Below are 22,253 nucleotides of genomic sequence, written 5' to 3' on the forward strand. Positions count from 1 at the left end.
ACCCATAATACCCATTAAACGACGATAAACCCCTCTTACCTGAGTTAATCCGGCAAATCCTTTAGCTTCAAGCTTTTCCCTTCTTCAACCCTTGTTCTCTTGCTCTTCCTCCTTGCCCTTTTTCCACTTTTGAGTCGCTTCCTTCTTTTCACGTGAAAAACCCTTTTTACCAAATGTGACTCTTTATATATATATTCCAACTTTATTATTCCAATAATAATAACTCCAATTAATATTCCAATAATAATCTAATTATTTAATTAAATTAATAAATATACTATTAACTTAATTTAAATAATTATCATATTTTATCGGGGTGTTACAGTTGTGGCGTTGCAGAATTGCCTTCATGTGGCGGCATGAGGTTGCTCAGTATATCTAGGCCTTTTAGTGTGAACGCGATAGCCTTTGAACCAATCAGTTCCTGAACTTTGTATTTGAAGCTCTTACAACTCTCGATCGAGTGTCTGGGTTCTCTACAGTGGAACTCACACATAGAATTCATGTCACAGTTTAAGGTAAGAGGTGTTGGAGAAGGTCCTAGTTCCCTTAACTGCACCAATGAGTTGTTTAACGAAAAAAGGAGAATTCGACCATATGACATAAGAATTGTGTCGAACTATTTCTCTATACTCTTTGATTTTTTCTGTCCCTGTTGAGCATAAGAGTTTTGCCTTTGATTTGAGTACCAATTATGATTATGCATTTGGTTCCTCATAGCTAGATGCGGAACAAACAATGGTTGTTGATTGGGAAGCCTTGGAAGTTCAGGTTAGGGACGATATCCTTGAAGCAACTCATGACGTGAGGTGGAGCCTGACATATGTATATGATGATACTAATTCCATCATAGCAGTTGGTGTGGGATTGCCTTCCTTTTTCAAAAATGTTTACAAGATTTCCATAACCAAGCTTATTTGAGTCTTCGGTTGGCCGATATCTTCCTTCAACGCAGTTTGGCCTTGTTGGAGTTCTTCCACAGTGGCTTGAGACATGCTTCTAGTTATGATTGTATGTCGGGAAATCAACTAATGATGTAGAAACAAAAGGTGGTATGAGGTTTTGTTTGTGAGATGAAAATGATGCTTGAATGTGATGTTTGTTTATGATGCATGAATGAATGGGTGAACGGATAAACGGTACTCAGGCATGGGTTCATAATTTGAGATATTTGTGATGAGGAATATGGTTTGATAATGACTGCTTTCGAACCAAGGTTCTAACTTTGCAAGATCTAGGGCCTTTGATAAATTGGGTATAAGACACTTCCCTTAGAGTCATGGACTCCCTTGACTATCTGTCGCTTATGTCAATTTATTTGCCAGACGATAGCTCCATCAAGGAAGTCTATTCTAAGTGAGATATTTGTATCAATCCTCGCGAGGAAAGCTCTTCGGGGACCTATACTACACGGTCATCGGTCTAGGCATGCCAAGGTTAAATATTCTACAAAAGGGGTCTTAGGGTCACATACTCTAATGAAGATAAGGATGATTATGTCGAAACCTCGATGGTCATCAATACCTATAAAAGAGTCTACCACTAAGTGAGGTTCTCGTACGACCCTTCACGGGGAAAGCTCCTTGGGGACCAATACTACTCAACCTCTCATATCTCAAGCATTCTCTCAGACTCGGGTGGAGAGTCTTTCGCACAAGGCTTTCATTTACAATCATTATTGTAACCTTTTTCTTCATCATAGAGCCAAGGTTTCGGACCAACAAAGAAATATATACATAGGTTAGTCATAAAAAGAAAATATATATGTAGAAAAAATAATAAACGGATAAATCCCCAAATACGCAAGAAGAAAAACAATCCAAACTAGGCTAGACTTGCTTCTAAATTTCCCCAGCAGAGTCTCCAGTTATCGCTACAGGGAAAAATGGGACGGGTTGGCCGATAAATGTCAAAAATAAAATGACACAGAGTCGTCACCGAATTTTATTTTGGATTCCTCTATCGAAGAGGAGAGGGAAAATAGTCGATAAAACCCTTAAAAAGGAAAGGTGTACACGGCTAGTGCAAGGATAAGGAATCGATCTCGCAACTGAGACTTGGGTTCGAAAGTCGGTTACGCAAGGGGAATGTATTAGCACCCCTCACGTCCATGGTACTCCGTGGGAACCATTTAGGTTGTTTGCATATATGGTTATTTACCTCGTTTATTTCTGTTTATTTTTTAAAGAGTGTAAAAGAATTGGGTTTTTTATTATTGTACTCGCCAAGGATTATGGCCCTTGTGTCTACGTATACTCATTAAGTGATGAAGAATCAGAGCTCCGTAGTTCAGAGTAGAAAATATATGTGGGTTGGTTGATTTTACCTTTGAGAAAAGGGTTTTCGGGGTGAAGCCCTAAGGCATAAAAGGTGAGGTTTGATGGGTTGTATTTTCTTTATCTTGAATAAGGGTTTATGAAAAAAGAGTTTTTGATTAGATTGCATTAAAGTCTATGGGCGGAGGAGAATATTTTAGACAAATAAGTCAAGTGTCTTGTGTCCAAAATAATCAGAGTAAGGATAGAAAAGCTTCATTCTTACTCATTTTCCACCACTTAAGGCTCATGGCGTACAATAATAATCGTAATTTTAAGTGTTTGAATTTGATTATGAAAACGCCACTTGACATTGAATCAAGGGTTTGTTTATTCGATTATGAAATTGGGTAATGTAATGAATATACAAAGTAACCAACAAGAAAAATAAAGGGTCTCATTGTAAGGTAGACCAAGAGGAAGCCTTGTGTGTGCAAAAGTGACATAAACTAAACAAAGGATAATGGTCTTATAAACATGTCCCCCTAAGGTGGTGTCATGATGCCATTCTTAAAACATGAATGTAAGTTACAGATAAAATCCAAAGTTAAAAACTAAGTATCATAAAGTAAGGAAAGGTCCTTCAAGCAAAGGTCCTAAGATGAGATCCTCTAAGTCCAAGTTGATTACAAGTGAAGTGAATCTTTTTGGTCTTATCATTTTATCATATTTTATTGTTTTTAATATATGATGACAATAAAGTAAACAATGATAATAAGTATTCATGAGAGTATATACAATGATGATGATGATAATGAGTATTTGAATGTGAATTACAAGGTAATAACATAACAGTAAATCACAAGATAATAATAATATTATCACAATAACAAAAGTTAGTGAGTATGAATGACATAAAATAAACCACAAGTCTAAAGTAACAAAATCGAAATAACAAAGGTTAATAGTAAACAAAGTTAATGAAATATAGTTAGTGGTTAGTAATATGTGCAAAATAAACATTTGAGAATTATCTATCCATAAGTCAAAAGACTCAAAATATGGTGCATCAAGGGATAACTTATCATTGATGCAAAGTATTAAAGATGATTAATAATCATCTAAAAATAGGTTTGTGACAATGAAAGTTATACAATCCCAAGTTCATTTAACAATAGTTTGACAAATATAAGATTATATCACTCAAATGACTATAAGTATTTTTTGTTTTTTTTATTATACAAGGTGGTAAGAAAACAAATAAATTAGCATAATGTAAATGATATATGAATGATGGCAATGAACAATAAAAATATATTGTGGAAAATAAATTGTGAGAATTTAAATAGCAAATAAATAAAGTGCAATAATGTAAATGTTAGAAGTTATTAGTTAATGAAATCAAAACAAGCAAATGGATTAGCAAGTTAGTATGCACAAATATGGTTTCATCGATGCATCAAATGACTCAAGTATTGTTTAAATAGAGGCAAATTACCACTGTCTCAAAGTATCATGAATGATCCATTGATCATTCATTAATAGGTTTGAAACATTGAACATTTTATCAACCCTAAACAACCATTGTCATGACTTAATAGATTTCATCAACCAATAAAAATATAACAATGGATAAACAATAAATGGGAAATGATAACAATAACATAGTTTGATTGAAAACGGTAAATAAAAAGTAGTAAGAGCAAAAATCCCAAGAAAAGTGTGTAAACCAAACTAAACCATTTGTCTCAAATTTGACTCAAATCTCTCTCAAAAAACAACTCATAAACAAACACCAATTTTCATCATAAAAACAAAACCAAAAGGTTAATGAACTTGAGTTGCAATCATTATCGAGTTTGTGATATAGAAACTAAGTTGTTGTGGTGTTTGAGTGTGAAAATGAAGCAAAAAGTTTAGAAGAGGGTGGTTATGGTTATTGTGGTAGGAAAATGGAAGAGAAAGAAGTTGTATGTTTATGTGGTGGTGGTGAATGATTATGTGGATGAAGGTTATAAGTTTGCTACTTATTTTGTTGTATGAAGAGGGTGGATTTTTACATGGTGGTTGGGTGGTTCAAAGAAGAAAATTGAGGTTGAGTGAGTTTGAGTTTTAGGTTAAAAATAGAGAGCTTGAATGTGATTTTGGCCGAGGTTTAGTGGCTATAAGCTTAGAAAATGAGGGGGGTGGTGCTCTATTTATAAAGGGAGCAAAGGGGTTGAATTGTGTGAAAAAAGATTCACTTTGTGTGGAAAAAAAAGATTATTGTTGTTTCCTGCACAAATGTAACCGATTACACAGATTATGGTAACTAGTTACACAGACCGAAAATGGTCTTGGAAGCTTGTGTAACACAGGTGTAACCGGTTACACAGATTTTGGGTAACCGGTTACATATACTCAAATTTTCCTTGCACACCTGTTTAAAAGATACTGTAATTGGTTACACGGATTTGGGTAACCTACTCAGACTCGAAAAATAAAAATGGAATTTTTGTTATGTTATACATTTTTCTTTGAAGCTTCATCCAGAAAAACCCAGTTTTTCCTCAGGTGTAAACATTATGTCTTGAGTTTGTGTAATATGAATGTTAATGCAAATATGATGATGAAATGATAAATGCATGCATGTGCACAAGGACCAAGAAAATTGTATAAGAGGTAGGGTAAATTTGGGGTATGACACTTCATCATCAACAAATATTTCAACTGTCCACTAGAATATCCACAAAACAACATCGTTAACCTGCAAGAACATACAACTGTAACTTTATCTATTGGACAGAATAATTTGACTTAATCTGCATGAATGTAATAAGTTATACTTAACCTATACTTTTCTGTTAGCAATGACACAATTAAAGCAAAATTCTAGGGATTTTGTTACGTAGTAGCCTGGCTAGTTTCTTCAAAATTCCAGGGACAAAATATAAATACATATTCTTCACTCAACAATTGATTAGTGATATATGAGTCCAAAAAATCAAAAAATATAATTGATCTAAAAAATTAGACAACATAAATATTAGTTATCAAAACATAATAATGTGATAAATAGATAATGGTATACATACATCCATTTCAAGCACAACCAGAAGGTTGTGGCTGAGACTGTGATGATGAGACACTCGATCCTCTCCTTGCTGCTGAAGACATATGTTGAAACTCTAAAATAATGAAATAAACAATACAACATCTTTTAGAAAGACATAATTATACAACAATGCAACATAATATTTATTCAAAATAAAGTAATAAATTTACTTGTCTCTGCGATTTTAGCATTTAGATAAATCCTATAGGTGTCTATGACCCTCCCTCTTGTGCTAAAAGCGCTTTCGAAAGCAACGGTAGAAATTGGTGTGACTAAAATATCTTTAGCCATTGTAGATAAATAAGATATTCAAATGAATTACGTTTCCACCACACAAGAATGTAAAAGTTAGGATCTCTTTTAACAAACTTACTAGAATTATATCCCTCGGGCTCATTTTGTTGATCAATTGAGTCTTGTTCCTCTAAATGTTGCTCAAAAGCATCGACTCTAACCATAAGTGAATAACGGGCAACAGTTGTAGTTGTTTCATCATTGAAGACATTGTTTCTACCACTACCAAGAGAGTGCGTGGAATTATGTTTTTATTAATAAACTTGCTTATACCAATCATACAATTTTTGTAAATCCTCTTTTATAGATTTTATCAATTCACTACCAAACTTTGATCCAAGTCCATACATGTCCTTAAACGTCCACTCAATGTAACTCAACTTGTATCTTGGATCAAGAATAATATCAAAATATATCATCTTGTTCATCTTACCCGCATTCCCCCAATATTTATTATACTTTTCCATCATATCCCCACACTTGCAAAAACATCATTTAAGTTCATAGTAGCTTGTTCCACTTACAATAAATGGCAGACACTTGGTGAAAACAAGTATGCAAACTCACATTTTGAGAGTTGGAAAAAATCTTAGTTGCTTCATAGAATAACTTTATAAAAACGTTAAACGCCCTAGAAGTGTCTCAGTCATCACTACTAGGAGGATTACCTTTTCCAAAGAACTCCCTATAGCTCGACTCTTCATCCTCAAACTTTTCAAAAGCGAGTTGAAACTTCTCCGCAACCTATAACATTAAATATGTCGCGTTCAAATGAGTTGAAACATCGAGACATACTAACTTTTTGCAAGTTATTCCAACAAATTCAATGCATTCTTTAAACTTGATTGTCCTATGAGGTGAGGACTTAACAAATCTAATAGCATCCCTAACACTAGTTACGATAAATGTTTATCTTTGAAACCCTCATTTACCACCAAGTTCAAAATGTGAACATAACACCTCATATGAAAACACTCTCCATCCCCATCAACCCATTCATATTTGGTATTTTTTCTTCATATATGTCACATCAACATCATTTGAATTTGCATTATCAACAGTTATGATTGACACATTCCTAATTCCCCAATCCCTTAACACTTCTTCAATCTTCCTACCTACAATGTCACCCTTGTGGTTTGGAATTACGGCGAAACTTATAATTCTTTTTTTGATACTTCCATTCATTATCCACAAAATGTGCCATAAGGGTCAAGTAGTTGAGATTTTATATAAAAGTCCGGAAATCAGTAGTAAGTGCTACCTTATTGCAGTCAGGCTTAAAAAAGGCCTTTTAGAATTTTTTTAATATGATGGTTCAAGTTGGTGGGGTCGTGAGTCCTAGGGTCACACAAGTATTTTTTATGGCAATGTTTGCAAGCTATAGTGGGTGCATCAACTAAATCATCAGGTAATCTAATAAAGTGTTCCCAATAAATAGATAATTGCTTAGAACCACTTGCACTAGATTTCCTATTCTTTGTAGGTTGTGTATTAACTATTTCAGGTGCAACAACTCTAGTTATTGTAGTTGAACCAACTTAATTAATTGGTAGATTTTGATTAGGATGACCCCTCACTGAAATAAAGAAGGAGTCATTATCAACAACTACCAACCAATTAATCAACCACTAACAATCTTAATTCATACACTACTAATCAAGTAATCCCAATTCAAAAATCCTTATTCAAAACATACAGCTTGCATAGAATTAAGTATATATAAAACACTTTGAAATTAACTCATATTTTCATTTTTCAATCATCAATAGCATGATATCATTCAATCAGTGTAAATTTATCACAGTACTCAATTTTCATAATTTCTTTTTCATACTGAGATTAACATATCATGCCAAAGACCTGTCTGTTCCATATGTGTACCTACTAGTACCTACCTACACACAAGTTACTGGAAGTACTAAATAGTTCTAAATTCAGCAAGAAATTCTAAATAGAGAAAGATATGGCAAACATATGGTAAGTTATGGCAAATATTCAGCAAGAACTAAGAAGAAAAGTATAAACTATTAGAGAAAGATAAAGAGAGCATTATTGAAGAAGATGAGTTATCTTTGTTTGTATTAATTGAACATAAAGAACAAGAACTAAGAGCGTTATCATTTGCCATATATTAGAACTATTTAGAACATTCTCAATTGTGCATAGATTTTATGTTCATAATTTACTAGTTAAAAATATTTATGCTTTTGTCTTCTTAATTCTAAGTTAAAAATCTTAGAAGAAGTTCTAAATAATTCGCAAATAGTCAAGTTATGGCAAATATTCAGCAATAATAAAACTTTCAGCAAGAATCAAGAAGACAAGCATAAACTATTAGATAAAGATAAAAAGATTAAAAATATTTATGCTATTGTTTCTTAGTTCTAAGTTAAAAATCATAGAAAATTTCAGCAAGAACAAGTTACCGGAAGTTCTAATAATTTCTAAATTAAAAGAAGTTCTAAATTTGTAAATAGGTAAATTATGGCAAATATTCAATAGGAACAAAACTTTCAGCAAGAACTAAGAAGACAAGTATAAAACACAGTCCCAATTAAACCACAACCAATCACAAATAGAACACTTTAAAAGTTAGTTTGAAATCAGAAAATCACTTACAATTACATTGGTCTTGCTCTAAGACTCTTTCCATGCTATATTGACCTTGATCGATCTATACACAATTGTTTGAAAGCCTACAACACTCAATGTTTAAAGTCTTAATCACCTTAAGCCTACAACACTCGTTATATAGAGAGTGAGAAACTGTAATTCAACCATATTCAAACTAATGGAAAATGAAAATCATATGGTAGAGAAACAAAGTAGAACATACTTTTCAACAAGATGGCGTAACAATAGAAAAGAGGCATAGAAAAAGAAGAAAAAAAAACCTAACTCAGTAAAGTTTTAAACCATAATCGTATTTTCTTCAGAACATAGAAAGAATGACTATAGATGAAGTTTGTTAAGGAAAAACACATGATTCAAAACAAAAAATGAAAACGAACAATCGCTTGATTCAAAAAGAAAACAAAACACCAAAAACTGCAAACAAAAAATGGTACTTGTCTCTGTGTGACGAACGAATCTTCATGAACAGCACAAAATGTAAGTGAATCGAGGCGGCGCAAAAATGGAAGTGAATCTAAACAATGATAAACCAGTACATCCGACCCAATTCGTTTTTCTGCAATCAGTTGCTGTGGGTTGGGCCGGTTTTCGGGTCCCTGCCAAGCCCCCTATAAATGGCAAAGCAAGTTGTGATTCACTGAATGAATAACAAAATTTCTCTTTGAAATTCTAAGCGGCTGCTAAATTCAAGGTATTTTCACAATACACAATTCCTTTGTCAAACACATGGCTAAACTTACGACGCTTCAATCATTACAATTCCACGTTAGTACATCTTACAACAATCATATATAAACATCAAATATTGCAAACAAATTAGATATTCTTTTAATAAATCTGTACCTCACACCACCCCGTCACCTAGCTGCTGTCTTTACCTCTTGTCCTTCTTTAGACACTCTTCGCCCAGTTGTTTCTCCAAAATAGGCTTTAGAAAAACTAATTACAAATATACAAATAAACAAATAAACGCAAATCTGGATGGATTCGAACCACCACCTCTCAGAGATTCCAATATAAATGCTCTGAGTGCTCTACCTATTTGAGCTACAGATCTTTCATGGAAATGATGACGTAAAGAAATATCTAAGGTTTATTGTTCATTAATTAAAAGATAAATATCAGACCAGATATAATTCAATATTAGAAAGGTCACAATCCCTAAAACCAATTAAATTACATCTCAATACTGACATTAACAAATTATATAATATATAAAAAGACTTATTGAAATAAAGCTCATATCGCGCCAAAATGAGGACTTCAACAAAATGACAAGTTATCGGCTGCATATCGCGCCAAAACTCCAAAATACAGCCTTACTTTAATGTTCATGTCGTGTAAAAGAAAATAGGGCTATGAGTAATTCTTCATGATGGAGTGAAGAAACAAGAAATCAGATCACTGCAGCCACATTCTGACACGAAATTCTCACTGCAGTCACTCACTATCATTCCGTCAATCTCACCTCAAAACCAGATAAGCATTATGCAGCTTTGATTACCCAGAAAATCCACCTCAACATCTACGAATAAAATTTTAGACCAATGCTAATTTGTACCTAAAATACGTAAAAATACAGAATGTTGATGAGACAAGAATATTTTTCTGTACAAAAAAACCTTCTGAAAAAAATTTTAAACTTCAGATTAACCAGAAAATCCACCTCAAAACATCTACGAATAAAATTTTAGACCAATGCTAATTTGTTCCTAAAATACGTAAAAATACAGAATGTTGATGAGACAATATTACTCTGTACAAAAAAACATTGTCCTGATAGGTAAAAAATGAACATATTAATCAACAGAATTTGCAGTGTCAAAATATGAGTGATTTGCGTATAACATATAGTTAAAAATTGTCTTTGAATTAAAATATTTCTTAAAAGTTTCAAATTAGATATACAATAATTTTACACCATCACCGAATAGAATCTCTAATGTAACAAGTACCTATGTGATGCATCTTTGGCAACACATTCACATATGCAATAAAAAAACAAAAGAAAACATGTTCTAACAATTTAAAGAGTAAAAAGGATAATAAATTAATCATTAAGAATCAAGAATCATTGAATTGAAAAAGATGATAGTCTAAAACTCTGAATCCTTAATATGAAACTAATGAAATTAATGAATAAAGTTAAAATATAACTTCAAACATAGTGGTATCAATTTGAAGTTCTCAGAATAATCATTTGAGTTGAATACTCAGTCTAATCCAATCATAATTTGAACTAAATTGAAAACATAAATTTGCATTACTGAGAGAACTTTAGGTATCTTCACCTTGAAAATGGAAGAGGATGGCCCTAAACAGAAGTTTCCTGAATCCAACGCATTTCTTCATTCAAGTTGTTGTTCTCACGTTGGAATTACATTCCCCAAGTTGGTACTAGTAAATGGTAGTTTGCCAATGAACATCTAACATAAATATATATCTGTGATCAAACTATATAGATGCAAATGAATGTCGCTGGACAATAGATGCACAGGTGCTAACAAACTATATAGACGTAAATATTCTATATTTTAAAACCATTTGTTTCTTCCGCCACAACATTTAGGTCATATTACCATTCACGAATAACTATATTTTGATTCAAAATTAATATTAATATTTATAATAGGAAATGAAACCGTATGGCAGCGGATGAACGCTAATTCTGAATTGACAACTATGAAATTGATTTTAAGGAAATTAATTAAAATTGAAACTGAAATTCATAACAGATCAATCTAAAATAACAAAAACTAAAATTGATACTTAAATTGATATCTAAATTAATATGAAATTAAATTGTTATTTACCATTGATAATTGATACTGGATGTATAATACCTTGATATAGAGTCGGAGAATTTCTTGGACGGTGCTATGGAGAGTAAAGCGAGTTACGGAATAATAAATAAGCATGAAAAAAATAGAGACAAACACCACACAGGGGAGAGAACCCAGGCAAAATCCCCGTGCGATCTCTCCCAAAAACCAACAAATCTTTTTTTATTTTATTTTGTTGACCTGCCAAGCAAGCGCACCTGACATGGCAAAGGTCGGATGACAAGATAATTCAGAATATAATTCTCAACACACTCAGGGCATCAAGAAATATAATCCTGATACATCCTACATCCATTCTAGCTCTCCTGCAATGCTCTCAATCATATACATAGTTATAACATCCAAGATCTGTAAAATCTATGCATGATGTATCAAACTTCATACAGTGCCTACAGTTCAAGAGCTGAATCACCGGTAAACATAAGTCTGCTTTTGATATGCTTCGCGATCCGCCTCCGTACCTGCAAATAAAAACTATACAACCTTGATTTACAAAAGAATCAAGGAATTCTCCGATGAAAAACTCCAGAAACCAAGACGAGCGTGAAGATCGCATCTATGCACCATGGATCTGACGAGTGGAGAATCAGATCTATACGAAAAGAGAAAACAGAATCAAATCAATAACAATTAACGATCAGGAAAATTTACAATAAACTAAACAAAATTCGATCCAAAAGAGACATGCCTGAACGAAACCATAATCGTCGTGTATATCTGCATCGGATATATTTACTTCCGGTGCCGAACGACGTTAAACACTGACAGGTTAAGGAGGATATCGGAAATTGAGAGAGATCGGAGGAACGAAAAGAGAGCGAAACCCTAAAAACCGTTGAATGAAATAAAGAATAGCGTTCCCAATCTTTCTTTTATAATTGATTTTTGGGGAACGAACGGCTGGGATTACTTGTTTTGACGTGTTTAATTGGTGACGTGTAACGTTTTATGCGGCACGTTTAACAGTAAGTAACGTTTATTATCTGTCACGTTCTAAACGATTTATAAGGACATTTTAGTAAATTATTAGTCATGGTGGTTTGGTGTCCCGCGCTTCAAGTAAAATGGAGGGGGCTGGCAATTGTGAATATTTAACATTTCCGTTAAGGCCGCATGATTCAATTCTCAAAGAATATCTACCATATAAGAACACAATCTTTAATATATTTTTTGTCATTTGTTTTTATTGGTAAAAATCAATTCTTTTGGTATCACAAATTTACATTTAATTGCGATTTTTTTTAAATAACTAAATTTTTTAATTAAATTTTTTAAAAAATTATATTTAAAAAAATTTACCAAAATAACCACTTTTTCAAAATTAATTTTTTTTTCATTTGTTTTGATGAGTCCAAATCATTTTTTTTTTGGGTATAACAAATTTAAATTTAATTGCTCACAATTTATTTACTTTTTAGTTTATTAGTTACTTTATGCTCTTTGTCTTTTACTGTTTGCTAATGAATACATTATTACTCATATAACATTAATCTGTTCAATTTTTTTCCAAAAAATCAACCTAATGCAACGATTATTTTTCTTTTTGTTTTCCAACTTATTGATATCAACTCCCTATTATTTCAACATTTTAAATTTTTCTCTACTACCAATGTTACTTTTGTGCTTGAAACATCTCCGTCAAATTATATCCAGTGGCGGAGCCAGATAAAAAAAATTGGGATGGCCGCTAACGTAAAATAAAGATTATAAATAAAATGTAAATAGTATTTTAAATAAAACATTAAAGTTAAAATAAATACAAAGTTAATTACTAAAAATTTAAATTACATGACTTAAAACTACCTTAAAGTAATGCTTTACGCGTTCCGAGTGACTTGAAATCGTCAATAATTGACTCTGAACTAATGATTGCACTAATCTCCCTTTCAATATATATTGTCATGATATCTCCAAGAAAATCATCATCAATCTTGTTTCTCAACTTAGTCTTAATAATTTTCATTGCTGAAAAAGATCTATCAGTTGTGGCCGTAGAAACGGGAAGAGTCATGATAAGACGAAGTAGTCTATCAATCAAGAAGTAAGTTTCAGCTTGTCCAGATGCAACCAAACATGAACATAGTTCTTGAATAGTTGATAAATTATTCAAGTTTGATGCTTGACGAGCAACAAATAGAAAATGTTGGAGTTGAAATTGCAAATTATTCTTCTCTTGATCACTAAAATCCATAGGATAATATATTTCAACTAAAGAACAAATAGTATCAATGCTAAAAGCTTTATATCCATCCTTAGGAGATAAAGAACAAGAAAGAGTTAACAAATCCATTGTCTGCTCACTAAATCTGCTATTCAACTCTTGTAACTGTTTGTCAATGGTAGTGAAAAAGATTTCAACTTTAAAGTAATGTTGAATTGTGACTTGATTCTCTTCAAGACGGGAGCGTCCAAATCTTGTTGTTGAATGAACATCATTAAGATCAGGAATCTCAATACCATGTTTTTCACAAAAAGATACCACTTTAGTAAACAATATATCCCAACCATTTTCTCTCAAACCTTGAATAAGATGTTTTGTTGAACGAACCAAGTTCATAGCATTAACTACATCTTAATTTTTTTTTGTAAGACTTGACAAATCATATCTATTATTCCCATGATTTCTTTCATCAAGTGCAAAATAAATATAAAATCAAATGCTTTCAAGTAATTGTAACAACTAACTGCATCGCCACGTGTAGCATAACTCCCTCTATCTTTTGCAAAAAAAAATTAAAACTAAACAAGTTGCTTCATACATGTTTATCAAGCTAGAAATTGAATTGTAATGTGATCCCCAACGAGTATCTCCAGCTTGTTTCAATGTACCAACTTGATTTGCACCTTTACCAGTTACAATCTCATCAATCTCTAACAAATAAGCAATTTGTTCTAATTGGGCAGCTTGTAACTCATCATGACGTTTTGTAGAAGAACAAACAACATTCACAACAAAGATCAGCTTCTCAAAAAATTTATGAACATGTTTGACTTCTCTTGATGATGTAACTAATGCAAGTTGCAATCGATGAGCAAAACAATGAACATAGTATGCATAAGGACAATCCTTCATAAAGAGGGCTTGTAAACCATTCCATTCTCCTCTCGTATTGCTAGCACCATCATACCCTTGACCACGAATGTTAGAAACATCAAGGTTATGTCGAGAAAGTATATCACATATTGTTTCCTTAAGAGTTAAAGATGTGGTGTCTTTAACATGTGCCACATCAAAAAATCTCTCTTGTATTAAACCAACTTTATCAACAAATCTTAATACAAGAGTCATTTGTTCCTTTTTTGACTCATCACGAGCTTCATCAACAACGATACAAAATTTGGAATCACCAATTTTCTCACGAATACTCTTTTTCACCCTACTAGAAAGAATTTGCAAGAGCTCTTTTTGAATTTGATGTGAAGTATACTTGCAATTTTGTGGAGCATTTTCCAACACAACTTTTGCAACTTCATCATTGTAGGATGCTAAAAGTTTCAATAACTCAAGAAAGTTACCTTGATTTCTTGATTTTCTACTTTCGTCGTGACCCCTAAAAGCACGAGCTTGTAGTGTTAACCAACAAACAGTGTCAATTGAAGTCTTGAGTCGTAACCGATTATTCATTCTTTGACTTGAACTTTGCACTTGAATAACATTTCTAATATGACCATCTTGATTCAACAAGTCTTGACAAGCTTTCATTGCATTGTTGTGTGGTGAGCAAGGATCCTTCCCTATGTGTTTAAGAAAGGAACAATATTTTTCATTCCTAACTTTCTTCCAATTTCTAAAACCCATAGAAATAAAGACAAGGGATCCGGGACGTCCACTTAGTTTTTTGCTAAAAAGGTAACATGGTAAGCAATATGCGGCATCTTCAGATGGTGAATATTCTAACCATGATGGAAGTATGATAAACCAAGTATGTTGAAACCTTCTCGGATGATCCTCGTTACCGGACAAAGGATAGTTTTCTAAATGAATTTGATATGGACCCCATTTTAGATAAGCTCTTCGTATTGCATCCACTTGATTTGGTGGATATTGCCAAATCGGAGGACGCTTTCCAGGATCGCGTTCCAAAGAATTTTCAAAACCATGATGCTCTTCAATTGTTGGATTCTCAAGAACTATTTCAGATTCGGATGTCGGGATTATAATTTCTTCATCTCTCTCTTCTCTTTCAATTTCACATGCTTTCTTTTTGAAAAAAGAATCAATTTTCCTATTATTCATCTTTACTCTTCCTATAATATCATATCAGATCCAAAAATCAATTTAGAGAACATAAAAATTAAAAGAGAAAAAAATTAATAAACTTAATTAATCAACTTTAATCCGTTTTCAAATACCGGTAACTTCACTATTAGAAATTAGCAGCAACAATGATTAAATAAACATTATTACAGTGTATAACTATATTTATAAATTACAGTGTTATGAATTGACTTAATAAACCTCATATAGATTATTTTAACACATCAAGAAAGAAGAATCCTAAAAATCTCAAAAACACAAATCAAGCAATCACTTTAATTTGTTACTTTTTATAAAAGAAGAATGAATAAAGTTTTTTACCTGTTAGATGTCGATCACTTTAATCTGTTCCGATTCCGGTGTCGATAGCAAACCCATATGAGAAAGAAAGGAAAGGTAAGAGCTTTTTACCTTATCTGTATTTTAACCTAACTTTGAATGAAAAATAAAAAATAAAAAATAATTTTAATTTAAAATAAGGATGTTTTAGTAATTTAATATATATGAATTAAAAAAAAAAAAGTCGAGGGGTGGTCGTGGCCTTCCCACGTCCCCCCTCAGTTCCGCCACTGATTATATCTCAAACATCTCAATCATCTTTTCCTCATTTCTCTCTCCAAGTTCTTCGTCTAACTATTCCTTTTCTTCCTCTTCTTCCTTCTAAACCCCATTTTCTTCTTCCTCTTTTTCTTCTTTTCTTCTAACAGTTTACACAAGCCTTTAAAAATAACAACGATGAACCACCACCACATTTGTCACATACTTCATCATCTCCAATAATCGGTAATTTCTCATTCTTAACTTCCTCACTTAAAAAATCTCCAGTTTACTTTCGATTCATGTTTTTTCAAATGTTCATTTGTTTTTTGTCATGTTATACTAAAGCGCATGGTATCTTATAATATGCCACTTAAGTGTATATGGACCATATCTTATAATATGCCAAAATCACTTAAGCGCATGGTATCTTACCATATTTCGTATTCTACTTAAGTACACCGTACCTTACGATCTTCTACAATTCACTTAAGTGCATCGTACCTTACGGTGTTCCTTAGTTACTCTATCTCTCATCAATCCGTCCTTTGTGTGTGACCCTGTAGGTTTTCGCGGCATTGACAATTATATTAAATCACGTATTTAACATAATAAACAGTGAGCGGTATCTAGCAACAAATCACAGCTACCCAAGACACGAAAATGTCATGTGATATGACAAATTCTTTTGTGACAATACTTATGTGTACAATCACCCTTTTGCCCTTATGTCTATATTGAACACAAGGCATAGACCGTGCCATCCTTGTCCAGTTCAATATTGGGCCCATAGACATTTATCCTGTTACGCAAAATGGGCAAATTCCATCTAGGCCACTCATGTCCCTTAGCATGCTTCGTGGAGTACCCATCAACCGTCTTTATGATCATCCAGTTACGGACAATGTTTGATCAGCAACAAGGCACTCGACTCTACATCTAGGGTCCATAGTGGTTTCAAGTCGAAGGGTGGTATACACCATTATCACCATGAGAATAACTTATGACACTTTGCATAACATTCTATATAGTATTCTCATAGCGGGTCAATCCAGTATAAATATTACTCTTAATATTCATACCTATGTTTAAGACTTGATAACTCCTTATCCATGATCCATGAGATGTGATCATCAGTCTATATACATAATAGTCTTCATGCTTTAATGTTATCCCACTTCACAATAAAGCTCGACTACAGATACTTTAAGAATAGTGTCCTTATGTTTAATGTGATCTCATGATTAAGTCACACTTGATACATTAAACGGACTAGCTATTCTAGGGACTTTATTAAACAAACATAATAAAGAAAAAGCCTTTTATTATTAATAAATAATTCGATACAAGTACCAAAAGTATTGGCCTCTAGGGGTTACACCAACAGTTACACTATAAAAACATTTATGTTTCATCAACGAGTTATTGAGAAGATATGTGTTGTTTCGAGAAATTAGAACTGGTTGTTGCTTTGTGAATGTGTCGTTGCTTTGTGAATTTGCCTTATTTTGAGTTTGCTTTTATGTCAAAGCTTAAAAAAATATTTTTTGGTTAAATCAATTTGAATTTTCCTTTTTTCGTAATTGGGCGAACTTTATATGAAACTTCAAGCCACTAAGTTTTGATCTGTGAGTGTTTCGCTACTCTGTAAATATGTTGTTCCTATGTGAATGTACCTTTATTTTGAGTCTATTTTAAATTTAATATATGTAACATGTTCAAGCTACCTTTCTTGATGGAACGAAATTAGTAATGGTTAATGATTGCAAGTGCAAATAGATATCTTGTACAAGCTTATATGGTTCCGTTGTTTTTCAAGGTTTGCTTCTACTTTGATGCAAAATCTCATTATCTCTATTTTTTTATTTGAACTCAACAGGAAAATGTTACGAGATCAACCAATTTATACTCATTATTGAATGTGGGCACCAATGAATGTGGCTACTGCTCCTACACTCTGTCTATAAATACAACATCACCCTCCCATAATTTTTCACACGTCTTCTTACTATCTCCTTCCATTTTTCTTTATTCTCCTTCCATTTTTATTTAAAATGTCTTCATATTCATATATGTGTCCTTATATTCACAAGAGAAATGTCGATATAATTTTTTCAGCAGTGCAGCCTCCGATGAAGATTCAACTTTGGAATGTAGATACGTTCGAAGAGTTGGTGGAATATGCCATTACCACTACAACTGATTGTAACTAATATATTTTCAATCTTTTTGATCTAGGTGGTCAGTTAAGGCGATAAACTACAACAGGTGTCCCAAATACGTTGTAGTAGTCTATCACAATCTTTTAGACCACATTGGACCATACGATGTATTACTACTAAGCAACTCTTCTTTTGATTTTGAAAAATTATCCAATTATATATCCTCTAATCATGTCAAATTATTATATATTTTATTTGGAGGTCGTATCTAGGTCTTGACCATCAGGTTAACCATGATGATGTTGCAGTTTAGACAGCAAAAACATCAATCGTCTATTTCACTACTGTGGAGGTGCATTAGAGTGACCGTGTGAAACTGCAGTTCGGCATGCAACAACAAATTTCAGAACCTTTGACGTGTTTGGGAGATTGGCACCAACAAAGAGTCGACGGCTAATGGGATTATTCTGATTGGAGAGACTTCGTAAAAGAGATGTATCGTCATAGGAGGAATTGACGCCAGCACATCTTAAACGAACCAATCATACATGGTGCTAGACCAACTCAACATTACATGGCATGGTTTTGGTCGGTTACAACGCCACCGTTTGTGTCTGAGCCAAGGTATTTGATTGATCCATGCCAACAAGCTTCATCAACATACGCCCAACAATAAATCCTCGCCCAACAACAATGTCGACTCACCCAAACCCAACGACCAACCTCACACCATCGCCCTACCATATACACCCAACAACTAAACACCCAATCTTGCAACCAATTCATGCCACACACCCAAACTCAAAACCAGGAACCAAACTCTAACCACCAACAACCATACGTAGCCCTCCACTTATGAACACCCAAACATCTCATCATCGTAACACCCAACCATGGTTTGACTTTAATACACCATAACAATCATTGCTTCATTTCCAAAATGATCCAATGTCCCAATTTGGGATATCGTACCATCCACAAACCACTCAACCACAACGCCCTAACTACGACAACATGGGCACTGAACTCAATTACGGTAACACCATTGGTGACAACTCTCACAGCTATTGGGGAGAAATGATGACAAATTTGTCAAATACCACTTGACCTTCCACCGGAACTTCACACTAGCCACCATTGCATCATGTCAGCACTCAAAGACCCCAAACACCTCAAGGAAATCGTGGGAGACCTGATAACACTGAAATTTACCGTATTTTCGACTCCGATTTCACATGCATTCTAGTTATTTTATTATCATTTTGTTGTGCTATTGCTATGTTTTTCTTTGTTTTCAGGTTTTTACTTTAATCGGAGCCCCGATCGAGAAAAGGAGCGAAAAAGAGCCAAAAACCCTAAAATTCAGCATTTTGTTCTTGTGGCCTACCCCATGGCTGGCGCCATAGACCCTGCCATGACGTGTCCAAGCTCAACTTCCCTCAACTTCCATGTTCCCCACTACTTCCACTAAGGTGCCTCATTTTGTGCTTGTGGCGGGCGCCATGGCCTTGTGGCGGGCGCCACAAGAGGAAAGTTTTTCCCTCCCATTTTCAAGTTGAAGGGCATCCAAGTCATTTCCATCTTTTTACTTGCTTATAAATAGAAACTCGAATTCTCTTTTACAATCATCCAAACTTAGAGCAGAGGCAAACTCAGAGCAACTTTGTTTCACTTAGGCATATATTCAGTTTTATAAAGTGGGAATCGCTTCGCATTGGAGTGTTACCACAATTGTGTAATCAAGTCTGTGATAGAGTCTGTAATCGAGTTTGGAGCACTTTGGAAGAAAGTTAATCCTGCCGCCATTTTCATTTCCGCTTTGCAATTTATTCAACCCTCCGATTGGAGCAGATTTTTATTACTTGTCTTTATCTTATTTATTTTCCTGCACTCGCTTTACTTTATTTATTTTCCTGTACTCGCTTTACTTTATTTATTTCTCGCACTCGCTTTACTTTATTTATTTCCTCGCACTCGCTTTACTTTATTTATTTCCTCGCACTCGCTTTAAATTATTTATTTCCTCGCACTCACTTTAAATTATTTATTTTCCGCACTCGCACTACTTTTATTTATTTCTCGCACTCGCACTACTTTTATTTATTTTAATGCACTTTTACTTTACCATGTCTAGCTAAGTTTATAAGGTTAGAATGTAAGGATCATAATTGAACCAGTAATTCGTACAATTGTTTGTAGAAACACTTAAGGGCTATTTTAACTTTCAACTTAAGTTTTCCCGCACTTCAATTCTGTTGGGTAAGATCGAAAGCCGTCCAACGTCTATTTAAACTTAATTGTTTTTAACTATTTCAAAAACAGCGAAAGCGCTTTGTTTAGTTCATTAGGAGATTTTAACATTAAGAAGAAAAGAGATTTTAAAACTATTTTCGGACGCGTTTATAAGTTTAGAGTCTGGTTCGTGAGAACCTCTTTTGGTTAAGAAATCCAGGTTATAATACTTTTCAACTTAGTCAAGATACTATATTTCTTAAAAATAGGTTTACTACTCTAACGCAATGCGCGCCTTTTTATAAGTGACAATAAGAGGGTTTGATTAGGGAGTACAACTCAGTTCTGAATACGCGAAAGCGACAGTTCCTGTTAAATTAGTTCTTTTCAAAGTAGGAAACACTGCCCATAAGTAGCTCTACTAGCAAGTACTTGGATTATCAATTGATTATGTGAATTACATTCGACCCTGTCTTTATTAATTATATTTTATTTCAATACTTTATTTTTCATTGCACACTCCAAAAACACCTATTTTGATTGCCTTTGATAAACACCATAACAATAAATAACGATAGATTGACACTTGGTCTCTGTGGATTCGACAATCTTTTATATTACTCTGACGCGTTCGTATACTTGCGAAACACCGCATCAAGTTTTTGGCGCTGTTGCCGGGGACCAATTTCGTCAAATTTCATTTTCCTGTTGTTATATCGTTTAGACTTAGGCTATTTCCCGCCGGTCAATGCGAAGAACTCGCAGCACCGGAAGTTTAAGCTTAGTATACCCTCTGGCGGAACCTGAACGTTACGCTCGCGCACGTTTATTCTTTCATAGAATTAAGAGAGCTATGGCCGAAGATCAAAACCAAAGACCTCTTAAGGATTTTGCTCAACCATCTAATGAAGAACCTAGTTCTAGTATAGTAAACCCAACCATCCCAGCTAATAATTTTGAACTTAAACCATCCATGTTGCAACTAGTGCAACAGAGACAATTCGCGGGTCTCGCTACTGAGAACCCAAACCAACATTTAAAAATATTTCTTCAATTAGCAGACACTTTTAAAACCAATGGAGCTTCTCCTGAGGCAATACGTTTAAGATTATTTCCTTTTTCCCTCAGATATAAAGCCATATCATTGTTAGATTCCCTTCCACCCAATTCCATTACGACTTGGGATAACCTTAGAAGAGTTTTTCTTGCTAGATATTTTCCCCCAAGTAAGACCGCCGTTCTTCGAAACCATATAACTAGATTTACCCAAAACCAAGGAGAATCGTTGTTCGAAGCTTGGGAGAGATATAAAGAGTTGTTACGAGCATGCCCACATCATGGTTTAGAAAATTGGTTAATCATTCAAACCTTCTATAATGAACTTCATTACAACACAAAGATGACCATCGACGCTGCCGCAGGCGGTGCTCTGATGAACAAACCTTATCCTGAAGCTAGTGCCCTCATCGAAGATATGGCTCAAAACCATCAATCATGGGGAGTCGAACGAGCGACAGTTGAGAAGAAGGAAGCCCAAGGAGGAGTGCATGAACTAATCTCTATAGACATGATGCAAGCTAAAATGGACGCATTATCTCTTAAGGTCGAGCATATGTGCATAAACCCAAATACTGTAGTCGCAGTTTCGTCGGATTGTGAGATATGTGGAACCAACGGACACCAATCCGCAGAATGCAGTCTATTAAACGAAACCCACTCTGAGAAAGTGAACTACACCCAAGGGAACCCATATTCGAATACCTATAACCCCGGATGGAGGAATCACCCGAACTTCTCCTATAAAAAGAATAACCCTATTCAAAATAATGCACCCCCGAGACCTAGTTATCAAGCCCCAAGATCAAATCAACCTATGCAACCTGTACCACCAAAGTCGAGCCTTGAGAAAATTATAGAAAATTTTATCACTGCTCAAACCCA

The 22,253-nt window shown here is 33.9% G+C and overlaps 1 long non-coding RNA gene and 1 other non-coding gene across 4 annotated transcripts; both read right to left on the reverse strand.

Moving 5' to 3' along the window:
* Positions 1-4,986: 4,986 nt before the first annotated feature.
* LOC127097234 (uncharacterized) lies at positions 4,987-11,715 on the reverse strand. 3 transcript variants are annotated; one of them, XR_007792957.1, is made up of 5 exons: positions 10,572-11,715; positions 8,266-9,841; positions 6,312-6,387; positions 5,330-5,422; positions 4,987-5,001 (listed from the first exon to the last, which is right to left on the reverse strand). It is a non-coding gene; the product is annotated as an uncharacterized LOC127097234 (long non-coding RNA). The 3 variants fall into 3 exon arrangements; XR_007792958.1 differs by lacking the exon at positions 6,312-6,387; XR_007792956.1 differs by having other exon boundaries at positions 5,330-6,387.
* Positions 11,716-21,549: 9,834 nt separating this feature from the next.
* On the reverse strand, positions 21,550-21,656 carry LOC127099738 (small nucleolar RNA R71). The gene has a single exon (XR_007794212.1). It is a non-coding gene; the product is annotated as a small nucleolar RNA R71 (small nucleolar RNA).
* Between the last annotated feature and the right edge of the window lie 597 nt (positions 21,657-22,253).

The sequence above is a fragment of the Lathyrus oleraceus genome, chromosome 6 (genome assembly GCF_024323335.1).
Source record: "Lathyrus oleraceus cultivar Zhongwan6 chromosome 6, CAAS_Psat_ZW6_1.0, whole genome shotgun sequence".
Classification (NCBI taxonomy): Eukaryota; Viridiplantae; Streptophyta; class Magnoliopsida; order Fabales; family Fabaceae; genus Lathyrus; species Lathyrus oleraceus.